The sequence below is a fragment of the Phyllobates terribilis genome, unplaced genomic scaffold (genome assembly GCF_046119375.1).
Source record: "Phyllobates terribilis strain yellow unplaced genomic scaffold, ASM4611937v1 Scaffold_8__6_contigs__length_399053987, whole genome shotgun sequence".
In the NCBI taxonomy this organism is placed as follows: domain Eukaryota; kingdom Metazoa; phylum Chordata; class Amphibia; order Anura; family Dendrobatidae; genus Phyllobates; species Phyllobates terribilis.
Window position 1 is genome coordinate 79,488,181 of NW_027362768.1, and position 15,482 is coordinate 79,503,662.

A 15,482-nucleotide genomic window follows, 5' to 3' on the forward strand; every position below is an offset into this window, starting at 1 on the left:
TCAGATAGGGGAAATGTCAGTGAGCATTTTGATTTCAGTTCCAGAGCGATTCACCCGATGAGTCCTTCATATTTAGTCGTTTTCAGCCAATTTTCAGAATTTTTGAAAATTTCACTTTTTTGTGAAAATATCCACTAAATGAGGGAATAATATGTGTGAGGGTACACCAGGAGAGTTCCAAATGTGTGTGGGTAGGATATACATCCCACGGGGGTAAAATTGAAAAAAGTTGAAAACATTTTTTTTTTGGACTGTCATTTTTCCGGCGTTTATCAGACTTTCAGATAGGGGAAATGTCAGTGAGCGTTCCGATTTCAATTCCAGAGCCATTCGCCTGATGAGTCCTTCATATTTAGGCGTTTTCAGCTAATTTTCAGAATTTTTGAAAATTTCACTTTTTTGTGAAAATATCCACTAAATGAGGGAATAATATGTGTGAGGGTACCCCAGGAGAGTTCCATATGTGTGTGGGTAGGATATATATCCCACGGGGGTAAAATTGAAAAAAGTTGAAAACATTTTTTTTTTGGACTTAGTCATTTTTCCGGCGTTTATCAGACTTTCAGATAGGGGAAATGTCAGTGAGCGTTCCGATTTTAATTCCAGAGCCATTCGCCCGATGAGTCCTTCATATTTAGTCGTTTTCAGCTAATTTTCAGAATTTTTGAAAATTTCACTTTTTTGTGAAAATATCCACTAAATGAGGGAATATTATGTGTGAGAGTACCCCAGAAGAGTTCCAAATTTGTGTGGGTAGAATATTTATCCCACGTGGGTAAAATTGAAAAAAGTTGAAAAAAATTTTTTAATGGACTTAGTCATTTTTCTGGCGTTTATCAGACTTTCAGATAGGGGAAATGTCAGTGAGCATTTTGATTTCAGTTCCAGATCGATTCGCCCGATGAGTCCTTCATATTTCGGCGTTTTCAGACAATTTTCAGAATTTTTGAAAATTTTACTTTTTTGTGAAAACATCCACTAAATGAGGGAATAATAAGTATGAGGGTACCCTAGGAGAGTTCCAAATATGTGTGGGTAGAATATTTATCCCACTTGGGTAAAATTGAAAAAAGTTGAAAAAATTTTTTTTATGGACTTAGTCATTTTTCCGGCGTTTATCAGACTTTCAGATAGGGGAAATGTCAGTGAGCGTTCCGATTTCAGTTCCAGAGCGATTCGCCCGATGAGTCCTTCATATTTAGTCGTTTTCAGCCAATTTTCAGAATTTTTTAAAATTTCACTTTTTTGTGAAAATATCCACTAAATGAGGGAATAATATGTGTGAGGGTACCCCAGGAGAGTTCCAAATGTGTGTGGGTAGAATATTTATCCCACGTGGGTAAAATTGAAAAAAGTTGAAAAAAATTTTTTTTTGGACTTAGTGATATTTCTGGCGTTTGTCAGACGTTCAGATAGGGGAAATGTCAGTGAGCATTCTGATTTCAGTTCCAGAGCGATTCGCCCGATGAGTCCTTCATGTTTAGTCGTTTTCAGCCAATTTTCAGAATTTTTCAAAATTTCACTTTTTTGTGAAAATATCCACTAAATGAGGGAATAATATGTGTGAGGGTACCCCAGGAGAGTTCCAAATGTGTGTGGGTAGAATATTTATCCCACGTGGGTAAAATTGAAAAAAGTTGAAAAAAAAAATTTTTTTCGACTTAGTCATGTTTCCGGTGTTTATCAGACTTTCAAATAGGGGAAATTTCAGTGAGCGTTCCGATTTCAGCTCCAGAGCGATTCGCCCGATGAGTCCTTCATATTTAGGCGTTTTCAGCCAATTTTCAGAATTTTTGAAAATTTCACTTTTTTATGAAAATATCCACTAAATGAGGGAATAATATGTGTGAGGGTACCCCAGGAGAGTTCCAAATGTGTGTGGGTAGAATATTTATCCCACGTGGGTAAAATTGAAAAAAGTTGAAAAAATTTTTTTTTTCTACTTAGTCATGTTTCCGGCGTTTATCAGAATTTCAGATAGGGGAAATGTCAGTGAGCGCTCCGATTTCAGTTCCAGAGCGATTCGCCCGATGAGTCCTTCATATTTAGTCGTTTTCAGCCAATTTTCAGTATTTTTCAAAATTTCACTTTTTTGTGAAAATATCCACTAAATGAGGGAATAATGTGTGAGGGTACACCAGGAGAGTTCCAAATGTGTGTGGGTAGAATATTTATCCCACGTGGGTAAAATTGAAAAAAGTTGAAAAAAAATTTTTTTTGGACTTAGTCATGTTTCCGGCGTTTATCAGACGTTCAGATAGGGGAAATGTCAGTGAGCATTCTGATTTCAGTTCCAGAGTTATTCGCCCGATGAGTCCTTCATATTTAGGCGTTTTCAGCCAATTTTCAGAATTTTTGAAAATTTGACTTTTTTGTGAAAATATCCACTAAATGAGGGAATAATATGTGTGAGGGTACCCCAGGAGAGTTCCAAATGTGTGTGGGTAAAATTGAAAAAAGTTGAAAAATTTTTTTTTATGGACTTAGTCATTTTTCCGGCGTTTATCTGACTTTCAGATAGGGGAAATGTCGGTGAGCATTCCGTTTTCAGTTCCAGAGCGATTCGCCCGATGAGTCCTTCATATTTAGTCGTTTTCAGCCAATTTTCAGAATTTTTCAAAATTTCACTTTTTTGTGAAAATATCCACTAAATAAGGGAATAATATGTGTGAGGGTACCCCAGGAGAGTTCCAAATGTGTGTGGGTAGAATATTTATCCCACGTGGGTAAAATTGAAAAAAGTTGAAAAAAAATTTTCCTTTTGGACTTAGTCATTTTTCGGGCGTTTATCAGAAGTTCAGATAGGGGAAATGTCAGTGAGCATTCTGATTTCAGTTCTAGAGTGATTCGCCCAATGAGTCCTTCATATTTAGGCGTTTTCAGCCAATTTTCAGAATTGTTGAAAATTTGACTTTTTTGTGAAAATATCCACTAAATGAGGGAATAATATGTGTGAGGGTACCCCAGGAAAGTTCCAAATGTGTGTGGGTAGAATATTTATCCCACGTGGGTAAAATTGAAAAAAGTTGAAAAATTTTTTTTTATGGACTTATTCATTTTTCCGGCGTTTATCAGACTTTCAGATAGCGGAAATGTCAGTGAGCATTCCGTTTTCAGTTCCAGAGCGATTCGCCCAATGAGTCCTTCATATTTAGGGGTTTTCAGCCAATTTTCAGAATTTTTGAAAATTTCACTTTTTTGTGAAAATATCCACTAAATGAGGGAATAATATATGTGAGGGTGCCCCAGGAGAGTTCCAAATGTGTGTGGGTAGAATATTTATCCCACGTGGGTAAAATTGAAAAAAGTTTAAAAAAAAATGTTTTTCTACTTAGTCATGTTTCCGGCGTTTATCAGACTTTCAGATAGGGGAAATGTCAGTGAGCGTTCCGATTTCAGTTCCCGAGCGATTCGCCCGATGAGTCCTTCATATTTAGTCGTTTTCAGCCAATTTTCAGAATTTTTCAAAATTTCACTTTTTTGTGAAAATATCCACTAAATGAGGGAGTAATATGTGTGAGGGTACCCCAGGAGAGTTCCAAATGTGTGTGGGTAGAATATTTATCCCACGTGGGTAAAATTGAAAAAAGTTGAAAAAAAATTTTTTTTGGACTTAGTCATTTTTCCGGCGTTTATCAGACATTCAGATAGGGGAAATGTCAGTGAGCGTTCCAATTTCAGTTCCAGAGCGATTCGCCCGATAAGTCCTTCATATTTAGGCGTTTTCAGCCAATTTTCAGAATTTTTGAAAATTTGACTTTTTTGTGAAAATATCCACTAAATGAGGGAATAATATGTGTGAGGGTACCCCATGAGAGTTCCAAATGTGTGTGGGTAGAACATTTATCCCACGTGGGTAAAATTGAAAAAAGTTGAAAAATTTTTTTTTATGGACTTAGTCATTTTTCCAGCGTTTATCAGACTTTCAGATAGGGGAAATGTCAGTGAGCATTCCGATTTCAGTTCCAGAGCGATTCGCCCGATGAGTCCTTCATATTTAATCGTTTTCAGCCAATTTTCAGAATTTTTCAAAATTTCACTTTTTTGTGAAAATATCCACTAAATGAGGGAATAGTATGTGTGAGGGTACCCCAGGAGAGTTCCAAATGTGTGTGGGTAGAATATTTATCCCACGTGGGTAAAATTGAAAAAAGTTGAAAAAATTTTTTTTATGGACTTAGTCATTTTTCCGGCGTTTATCAGACTTTCAGATAGGGGAAATGTCAGTGAGCGTTCCGATTTCAATTGCAGAGCGATTCGCCCGATGAGTCCTTCATATTTAGTCGTTTTCAGCCAGTTTTCAGAATTTTTGAAAATTTCACTTTTTTGTGAAAATATCCACTAAATGAGGGAATAATATGTGTGAGGGTACCCCAGGAGAGTTCCAAATGTGTGTGGGTAGAATATTTATCCCACGTGGGTAAAATTGAAAAAAGTAGAAAAAATTTTTATTTTGGACTTAGTCATGTTTCCGGCGTTTATCAGACTTTCAGATAGGGGAAATGTCAGTGAGCATTTTGATTTCAGTTCCAGAGCGATTCGCCCGATGAGTCCTTCATATTTAGTCATTTTCAGCCAATTTTCCGAAATTTTGAAAATTTCACTTTTTTGTGAAAATATCCACTAAATGAGGGAATAATATGTGTGAGAGTACCCCAGGAGAGTTCCAAATGTGTGTGGATAGAATATTTATCCCACATGGGTAAAATTGAAAAAAAGTTGAAAAAAATTTTTTTTTGGACTTAGTCATGTTTCCGGCGTTTATCAGACGTTCAGATAGGGGAAATGTCAGTGAGCGTTCCGATTTCAGTTCCAGAGCGATTCGCCCGATGAGTCCTTCATATTTAGGCGTTTTCAGCCAATTTTCAGAATTTTTGAAATTTTCACTTTTTTGTGAAAATATCCACTAAATGAGGGAATAATATGTGTGAGGGTACCCCAGGAGAGTTCCAAATGTGTGTGAGTAGAATATTTATCCCACGTGGGTAAAATTGAAAAAAGTTGAAAAAATTTTTTTTTTCTACTTCGTCATGTTTCCTTCCTTTATCAGAATTTCAGATAGGGGAAATGTCAGTGAGCGTTCCGATTTCAGTTCCAGAGCGATTCGCCCGATGAGTCCTTCATATTTAGGCGTTTTCAGCCAATTTTCAGAATTTTTGAAAATTTCACTTTTTTGTGAAAATATCCACTAAATGAGGGAATAATATGTGTGAGAGTACCCCAGGAGAGTTCCAAATGTGTGTGGGTAGAATATTTATCCCACGTGGGTAAAATTGAAAAAAGTTGAAAAAAAATTTTTTTTGGACTTAGTCATTTTTCCGGCGTTTATCAGACATTCAGATAGGGGAAATGTCAGTGAGCGTTCCGATTTCAGTTCCAGCGCGATTCGCCCGATGAGTCCTTCATATTTAGGCGTTTTCAGCCAATTTTCAGAATTTTTGAAATTTTCACTTTTTTGTGAAAATATCCACTAAATGAGGGAATAATATGTGTGAGGGTACCCCAGGAGAGTTCCAAATGTGTGTGGGTAGAATATTTATCCCACATGGGTAAAATTGAAAAAAAGTTGAAAAAAAATTTTTTTTGGACTTAGTCATCTTTCCGGCGTTTATCAGACGTTCAGATAGGGGAAATGTCAGTGTGTATTCTGATTTCAGTTCCAGAGTGATTCGCCCGATGAGTCCTTCATATTTAGGCGTTTTCAGCCAATTTTCAGAATTTTTGAAATTTTCACTTTTTTGTGAAAATATCCACTAAATGAGGGAATAATATGTGTGAGGGTACCCCAGGAGAGTTCCAAATGTGTGTGGGTAGAATATTTATCCCACGTGGGTAAAATTGAAAAAAGTTGAAAAAATTTTTTTTTTCGACTTAGTTATTTTTCCGGCGTTTATCAGACATTCAGATAGGGGAAATGTCAGTGAGCGTTCCGATTTCAGTTCCAGAGCGATTCGCCCGATGAGTCCTTCATATTTAGGCGTTTTCAGCCAATTTTCAGAATTTTTCAAAATTTCTCTTTTTTGTGAAAATATCCACTAAATGAGGGAATAATATGTGTGAGAGTACCCCAGGAGAGTTCCAAATGTGTGTGGGTAGAATATTTATCCCACGTGGGTAAAATTGAAAAAAGTTGAAAAAAAATTTTTTTGGACTTAGTCATTTTTCTGGCGTTTATCAGACATTCAGAAAGGGGAAATGTCAGTGAGCATTCTGATTTCAGTTCCAGAGCGATTCGCCCGATGAGTCCTTCATATTTAGGCGTTTTCAACCAATTTTCAGAATTTTTGAAAATTTGACTTTTTTGTGAAAATATACACTAAATGAGGGAATAATATGTGTGAGGGTACCCCAGGAGAGTTCCAAATGTGTGTGGGTAGAATATTTATCCCACGTGGGTAAAATTGAAAAATATTGAAAAAAAATATTTTATGGACTTAGTCATTTTTCCGGCGTTTATCAGACTTTCAGATAGGGGAAATGTCAGTGAGCGTTCCGATTTCAGTTCCAGAGCGATTCGCCCAATGAGTCCTTCATATTTAGTCGTTTTCAGCCAATTTTCAGAATTTTTCAAAATTTCACTTTTTTGTGAAAATATCCACTAAATGAGGGAATAATATGTGTGAGAGTACCCCAGGAGAGTTCCAAATGTGTGTGGGTAGAATATTTATCCCACATGGGTAAAATTGCAAAAAAATTTTTTTTTAGACTTATTCATGTTTCCGGCGTTTATCAGAAGTTCAGGTAGGGGAAATGTCAGTGAGCATTCTGATTTCAGTTCCAGAGCGATTTGCCCGATGAGTCCTTCATATTTAGTCGTTTTCAGCCAATTTTCAGAATTTTTCAAAATTTCACTTTTTTGTGAAAATATCCACTAAATGAGGGAATAATATGTGTGAGGGTACCCCAGGAGAGTTCCAAATGTGTGTGGGTAGAATATTTATCCCACGTGGGTAAAATTGAAAAAAGTTGAAAAAAATTTTTTTTGGACTTAGTCATTTTTCCGGCGTTTATCAGACATTCAGATAGGGGAAATGTCAGTGAGCGTTCCGATTTCAGTTCCAGAGCGATTCGCCCGATGAGTCCTTCATATTTAGGCGTTTTCAGCCAATTTTCAGAATTTTTGAAAATTTCACTTTTTTGTGAAAATATCCACTAAATGAGGGAATAATATGTGTGAGGGTACCCCAGGAGAGTTCCAAATGTGTGTGGTTAGAATATTTATCCCACGTGGGTAAAATTGAAAAAAGTTGAAAAAAAATTTTCCTTTTCGACTTAGTCATTTTTCCGGCGTTTATCAGACTTTCAGATAGGGGAAATGTCAGTGAGCATTCCGATTTCAGTTCCAGAGCGATTCGCCCGATGAGTCCTTCATATTTAGGCGTTTTCAGCCAATTTTCAGAATTTTTGAAAATTTCTCTTTTTTGTGAAAATATCCACTAAATGAGGGAATAATGTGTGAGAGTACCCCAGGAGAGTTCCAAATGTGTGTGGGTAGAATATTTATCCCACGTAGGTAAAATTGAAAAAAGTTGAAAAAAAATTTTCCTCTTGGACTTAGTCATTTTTCCGGCGTTTATCAGACTTTCAGATAGGGGAAATGTCAGTGAGCGTTTTGATTTCAGTTCCAGAGCGATTCGCCCGATGAGTCCTTCATATTTAGGCGTTTTCAGCCAATTTTCAGAATTTTTGAAAATTTCACTTTTTTGTGAAAATATCCTCTAAATGAGGGAATAATATGTGTGAGGTTACCCCAGGAGAGTTCCAAATGTGTGTGGGTAGAATATTTATCCCACGTGGGTAAAATTGAAAAAAGTTGAAAAAATTTTTTTTTTCTACTTAGTCATGTTTCCGGCGTTTATCAGACATTCAGATAGGGGAAATGTCAGTGAGCGTTCCGATTTCAGTTCCAGCGCGATTCGCCCGATGAGTCCTTCATATTTAGGCGTTTTCAGCCAATTTTCAGAATTTTTGAAATTTTCACTTTTTTGTGAAAATATCCACTAAATGAGGGAATAATATGTGTGAGGGTACCCCAGGAGAGTTCCAAATGTGTGTGGGTAGAATATTTATCCCACATGGGTAAAATTGAAAAAAAGTTGAAAAAAAATTTTTTTTGGACTTAGTCATGTTTCCGGCGTTTATCAGACGTTCAGATAGGGGAAATGTCAGTGTGTATTCTGATTTCAGTTCCAGAGTGATTCGCCCGATGAGTCCTTCATATTTAGGCGTTTTCAGCCAATTTTCAGAATTTTTGAAATTTTCACTTTTTTGTGAAAATATCCACTAAATGAGGGAATAATATGTGTGAGGGTACCCCAGGAGAGTTCCAAATGTGTGTGGGTAGAATATTTATCCCACGTGGGTAAAATTGAAAAAAGTTGAAAAAATTTTTTTTTTCGACTTAGTCATTTTTCCGGCGTTTATCAGACATTCAGATAGGGGAAATGTCAGTGAGCGTTCCGATTTCAGTTCCAGAGCGATTCGCCCGATGAGTCCTTCATATTTAGGCGTTTTCAGCCAATTTTCAGAATTTTTCAAAATTTCTCTTTTTTGTGAAAATATCCACTAAATGAGGGAATAATATGTGTGAGAGTACCCCAGGAGAGTTCCAAATGTGTGTGGGTAGAATATTTATCCCACGTGGGTAAAATTGAAAAAAGTTGAAAAAAAATTTTTTTGGACTTAGTCATTTTTCTGGCGTTTATCAGACATTCAGAAAGGGGAAATGTCAGTGAGCGTTTCAATTTCAGTTCCAGAGCGATTCGCCCGATGAGTCCTTCATATTTAGGCGTTTTCAGCTAATTTTCAGAATTTTTGAAATTTTCACTTTTTTGTGAAAATATCCACTAAATGAGGGAATAATATGTGTGAGGGTACCCCAGGAGAGTTCCAAATGTGTGTGGGTAGAACATTTATCCCACGTGGGTAAAATTGAAAAAAGTTGAAAAAAAATTTTTTTTGGACTTAGTCATGTTTCCGGCGTTTATCAGACGTTCAGATAGGGGAAATGTCAGTGAGCATTCTGATTTCAGTTCCAGAGCGATTCGCCCGATGAGTCCTTCATATTTAGGCGTTTTCAACCAATTTTCAGAATTTTTGAAAATTTGACTTTTTTGTGAAAATATACACTAAATGAGGGAATAATATGTGTGAGGGTACCCCAGGAGAGTTCCAAATGTGTGTGGGTAGAATATTTATCCCACGTGGGTAAAATTGAAAAAAATTGAAAAAAAATATTTTATGGACTTAGTCATTTTTCCGGCGTTTATCAGACTTTCAGATAGGGGAAATGTCAGTGAGCGTTCCGATTTCAGTTCCAGAGCGATTCGCCCAATGAGTCCTTCATATTTAGTCGTTTTCAGCCAATTTTCAGAATTTTTCAAAATTTCACTTTTTTGTGAAAATATCCACTAAATGAGGGAATAATATGTGTGAGAGTACCCCAGGAGAGTTCCAAATGTGTGTGGGTAGAATATTTATCCCACGTGGGTAAAATTGAAAAAAGTTGAAAAAAAATTTTTTTTGGACTTAGTCATTTTTCCGGCGTTTATCAGACTTTCAGATAGGGGAAATGTCAGTGAGCGTTCCGATTTCAGTTCCAGAGCGATTCGCCCAATGAGTCCTTCATATTTAGTCGTTTTCAGCCAATTTTCAGAATTTTTCAAAATTTCACTTTTTTGTGAAAATATCCACTAAATGAGGGAATAATATGTGTGAGAGTACCCCAGGAGAGTTCCAAATGTGTGTGGGTAGAATATTTATCCCACGTGGGTAAAATTGCAAAAAAATTTTTTTTTAGACTTATTCATGTTTCCGGCGTTTATCAGAAGTTCAGGTAGGGGAAATGTCAGTGAGCATTCTGATTTCAGTTCCAGAGCGATTTGCCCGATGAGTCCTTCATATTTAGTCGTTTTCAGCCAATTTTCAGAATTTTTCAAAATTTCACTTTTTTGTGAAAATATCCACTAAATGAGGGAATAATATGTGTGAGGGTACCCCAGGAGAGTTCCAAATGTGTGTGGGTAGAATATTTATCCCACGTGGGTAAAATTGAAAAAAGTTGAAAAAAATTTTTTTTGGACTTAGTCATTTTTCCGGCGTTTATCAGACATTCAGATAGGGGAAATGTCAGTGAGCTTTCCGATTTCAGTTCCAGAGCGATTCGCCCGATGAGTCCTTCATATTTAGGCGTTTTCAGCCAATTTTCAGAATTTTTGAAAATTTCACTTTTTTGTGAAAATATCCACTAAATGAGGGAATAATATGTGTGAGGGTACCCCAGGAGAGTTCCAAATGTGTGTGGGTAGAATATTTATCCCACATGGGTAAAATTGAAAAAAAGTTGAAAAAAAATTTTTTTTGGACTTAGTCATCTTTCCGGCGTTTATCAGACGTTCAGATAGGGGAAATGTCAGTGTGTATTCTGATTTCAGTTCCAGAGTGATTCGCCCGATGAGTCCTTCATATTTAGGCGTTTTCAGCCAATTTTCAGAATTTTTGAAATTTTCACTTTTTTGTGAAAATATCCACTAAATGAGGGAATAATATGTGTGAGGGTACCCCAGGAGAGTTCCAAATGTGTGTGGGTAGAATATTTATCCCACGTGGGTAAAATTGAAAAAAGTTGAAAATTTTTTTTTTTTCGACTTAGTCATTTTTCCGGCGTTTATCAGACATTCAGATAGGGGAAATGTCACTGAGCGTTCCGATTTCAGTTCCAGAGCGATTCGCCCGATGAGTCCTTCATATTTAGGCGTTTTCAGCCAATTTTCAGAATTTTTGAAATTTTCACTTTTTTGTGAAAATATCCACTAAATGAAGGAATAATATGTGTGAGGGTACCCCAGGAGAGTTCCAAATGTGTGTGGGTAGAATATTTATCCCACGTGGGTAAAATTGAAAAAAGTTGAAAAAATTTTTTTTATGGACTTAGTCATTTTTCCGGCGTTTATCAGACTTTCAGATAGGGGAAATGTCAGTGAGCATTCCGATTTCAGTTCCAGAGCGATTCGCCCGATGAGTCCTTCATATTTAGGCGTTTTCAGCCAATTTTCAGAATTTTTCAAAATTTCTCTTTTTTGTGAAAATATCCACTAAATGAGGGAATAATATGTGTGAGAGTACCCCAGGAGAGTTCCAAATGTGTGTGGGTAGAATATTTATCCCACGTGGGTAAAATTGAAAAAAGTTGAAAAAAAATTTTTTTGGACTTAGTCATTTTTCTGGCGTTTATCAGACATTCACAAAGGGGAAATGTCAGTGAGCGTTTCAATTTCAGTTCCAGAGCGATTCGCCCGATGAGTCCTTCATATTTAGGCGTTTTCAACCAATTTTCAGAATTTTTGAAAATTTGACTTTTTTGTGAAATTATACACTAAATGAGGGAATAATATGTGTGAGGGTACCCCAGGAGAGTTCCAAATGTGTGTGGGTAGAATATTTATCCCACGTGGGTAAAATTGAAAAAAATTGAAAAAAAATATTTTATGGACTTAGTCATTTTTCCGGCGTTTATCAGACTTTCAGATAGGGGAAATGTCAGTGAGCGTTCCGATTTCAGTTCCAGAGCGATTCGCCCAATGAGTCCTTCATATTTAGTCGTTTTCAGCCAATTTTCAGAATTTTTCAAAATTTCACTTTTTTGTGAAAATATCCACTAAATGAGGGAATAATATGTGTGAGAGTACCCCAGGAGAGTTCCAAATGTGTGTGGGTAGAATATTTATCCCACGTGGGTAAAATTGCAAAAAAATTTTTTTTTAGACTTATTCATGTTTCCGGCGTTTATCAGAAGTTCAGGAAGGGGAAATGTCAGTGAGCATTCTGATTTCAGTTCCAGAGCGATTTGCCCGATGTGTCCTTCATATTTAGTCGTTTTCAGCCAATTTTCAGAATTTTTCAAAATTTCACTTTTTTGTGAAAATATCCACTAAATGAGGGAATAATATGTGTGAGGGTACCCCAGGAGAGTTCCAAATGTGTGTGGGTAGAATATTTATCCCACGTGGGTAAAATTGAAAAAAGTTGAAAAAAATTTTTTTTGGACTTAGTCATTTTTCCGGCGTTTATCAGACATTCAGATAGGGGAAATGTCAGTGAGCGTTCCGATTTCAGTTCCAGAGCGATTCGCCCGATGAGTCCTTCATATTTAGGCGTTTTCAGCCAATTTTCAGAATTTTTGAAAATTTCTCTTTTTTGTGAAAATATCCCCTAAATGAGGGAATAATATGTGTGAGAGTACCCCAGGAGAGTTCCAAATGTGTGTGGGTAGAATATTTATCCCACGTGGGTAAAATTGAAAAAAGTTGAAAAAAAATTTTTTTTGGACTTAGTCATTTTTCCGGCGTTTATCAGACATTCAGATAGGGGAAATGTCAGTGAGCATTCCGATTTCAGTTCCAGAGTGATTCGCCCGATGAGTCCTTCATATTTAGGCGTTTTCAGCCAATTTTCAGAATTTTTGAAAATTTCACTTTTTTGTGAAAATATCCTCTAAATGAGGGAATAATATGTGTGAGGGTACCCCAGGAGAGTTCCAAATGTGTGTGGGTAGAATATTTATCCCACGTGGGTAAAATTGAAATAAGTTGAAAAAATTTTTTTTTTCTACTTAGTCATGTTTCCGGCGTTTATCAGAATTTCAGATAGGGGAAATGTCAGTGAGCGTTCCGATTTCAGTTCCAGAGCGATTCGCCCGATGAGTCCTTCATATTTAGGCGTTTTCAGCCAATTTTCAGAATTTTTGAAATTTTCACTTTTTTGTGAAAATATCCACTAAACGAGGGAATAATATGTGTGAGGGTACCCCAGGAGAGTTCCAAATGTGTGTGGGTAGAATATTTATCCCACATGGGTAAAATTGAAAAAAGTTGAAAAAAAATTTATTATGGACTTAGTCATTTTTCCGGCGTTTATCAGACTTTCAGATAGGGGAAATGTCAGTGAGCATTCCGATTTCAGTTCCAGAGCGATTCGCCCGATGAGTCCTTCATATTTAGGCGTTTTCAGCCAATTTTAAGAATTTTTGAAAATTTCACTTTTTTGTGAAAATATCCACTAAATGAGGGAATAATATGTGTGAGGGTACCCCAGGAGAGTTCCAAATGTGTGTGGGTAGAATATTTATCCCACGTGGGTAAAATTGAAAAAAGTTGAAAAAAAATTTTCCTTTTGGACTTAGTCATTTTTCCGGCGTTTATCAGACTTTCAGATAGGGGAAATGTCAGTGAGCATTCCGATTTCAGTTCCAGAGCGATTCGCCCGATGAGTCCTTCATATTTAGGCGTTTTCAGCCAATTTTCAGAATTTTTGAAAATTTCTCTTTTTTGTGAAAATATCCACTAAATGAGGGAAAAATATGTGTGAGAGTACCCCAGGAGAGTTCCAAATGTGTGTGTGTAGAATATTTATCCCACGTGGGTAAAATTGAAAAAAAATTTTTTTTTGACTTAGTCATGTTTCCGGCGTTTATCAGAAGTTCAGGTAGGGGAAATGTCAGTGAGCATTCCGATTTCAGTTCCAGAGTGATTCGCCCGATGAGTCCTTCATATTTAGTCGTTTTCAGCCAATTTTCAGATTTTTTGAAAATTTCACTTTTTTGTGAAAATATCCACTAAATGAGGGAATAATATGTGTGAGGGTACCCCAGGAGAGTTCCAAATGTGTGTGGGTAGAATATTTATCCCACATGGGTAAAATTGAAAAAAGTTGAAAAAAAATTTATTATGGACTTAGTCATTTTTCCGGCGTTTATCTGACTTTCAGATAGGGGAAATGTCAGTGAGCATTCCGATTTCAGTTCCAGAGCGATTCGCCCGATGAGTCCTTCATATTTAGGCGTTTTCAGCCAATTTTCAGAATTTTTGAAAATTTCACTTTTTTGTGAAAATATCCACTAAATGAGGGAATAATATGTGTGAGGGTAAACCAGGAGAGTTCCAAATGTGTGTGGGTAGAATATTTATCCCACGTGGGTAAAATTGAAAAAAGTTGAAAAAAATGTTTTTTTCTACTTAGTCATGTTTCCGGCGTTTATCAGAATTTCAGATAGGGGAAATGTCAGTGAGCGTTCTGATTTCAGTTCCAGAGCGATTCGCCCGATGAGTCCTTCATATTTAGGCGTTTTCAGCCAATTTTCAGAATTTTTGAAATGTTCACTTTTTTGTGAAAATATCCACTAAATGAGGGAATAATATGTGTGAGCGTACCCCAGGAGAGTTCCAAATGTGTGTGGGTAGAATATATATCCCACGGGAGTAAAATTGAAAAAAGTTGGGAAAATTTTTTTTTTGGACTTAGTCATTTTTCCGGCGTTTATCAGACTTTCAGAGAGGGGAAATGTCAGTGAACCTTTCCGATTTCAGTTCCAGAGCGATTCGCCCGACGAGTCTTTGATATTTTGTCGTTTACAGCCAATTTTCAGAATTTTTGAAAATTTCACTTTTTTGTGAAAATATCCACTAAATGAGGGAATAATATGTGTGAGGGTACCCCAGGAGAGTTCCAAATGTGTGTGGGTAGAATATATATCCCACGGGGGTAAAATTGAAAAAAGTTTAAAAATTTTCCTTTTGGACTTAGTCATGTTTCCGGCGTTTATCAGACTTTCAGATAGGGGAAATGTCAGTGAGCGTTCCGATTTCAGTTCCAGAGCGATTCGCCCGATGAGTCCTTCATATTTAGGCGTTTTCAGCCAATTTTCAGAATTTTTAAAAATTTCACTTTTTTGTGAAAATATCCACGAAATGAGGGAATAATATGTGTGAGGGTACACCAGGAGAGTTCCAAATGTGTGTGGGTAGAATATATATCCCACGGGGGTAAAATTGAAAAAAGTTGAAAAATATATATTTTTTTAACAGTCATTTTTCCGGCGTTTATCAGACTTTCAGATAGGGGAAATGTCAGTGAGCGTTCCGATTTCAGTTCGAGAGCGATTCTCCCGATGAGTCATTCATATTTAGTCATTTTCAGCCAATTTTCAGAATTTTTGAAAATTTCACATTTTTGTGAAAATATCCACGAAATGAGGGAATAATATGTGTGAGGGTACCCCAGGAGAGTTCCAAATGTGTGTGGGTAGAATATTTATCCTACGTGGGTAAAATTGAAAAAAGTTGAAAAAAATGTTTTTTTGGGACTTAGTCATTTTTCCGGCGTTTATCAAACCTTCAGATAGGGGAAATGTCAGTGAGCGTTCCGATTTCAGTTCCAGAGCGATTCACCCGATGAGTCCTTCATATTTAGGCGTTTTCAGCCAATTTTCAGAATTTTTGAAAATTTCCCTTTTTTTTGTGAAAATATCCACTAAATGAGGGAATAATATGTGTGAGGGCACCCCAGGAGAGTTCCAAATGTGTGTCGATAGAATATATATCCCACGGGGGTAAAGTTTAAAAAAGTTGAAAAATTTTTTTTTGGGGACTTAGTCATTTTTCCGGGGTTTATCAAACCTTCAGATAGGGGAAATGTCAGTGAGCGTT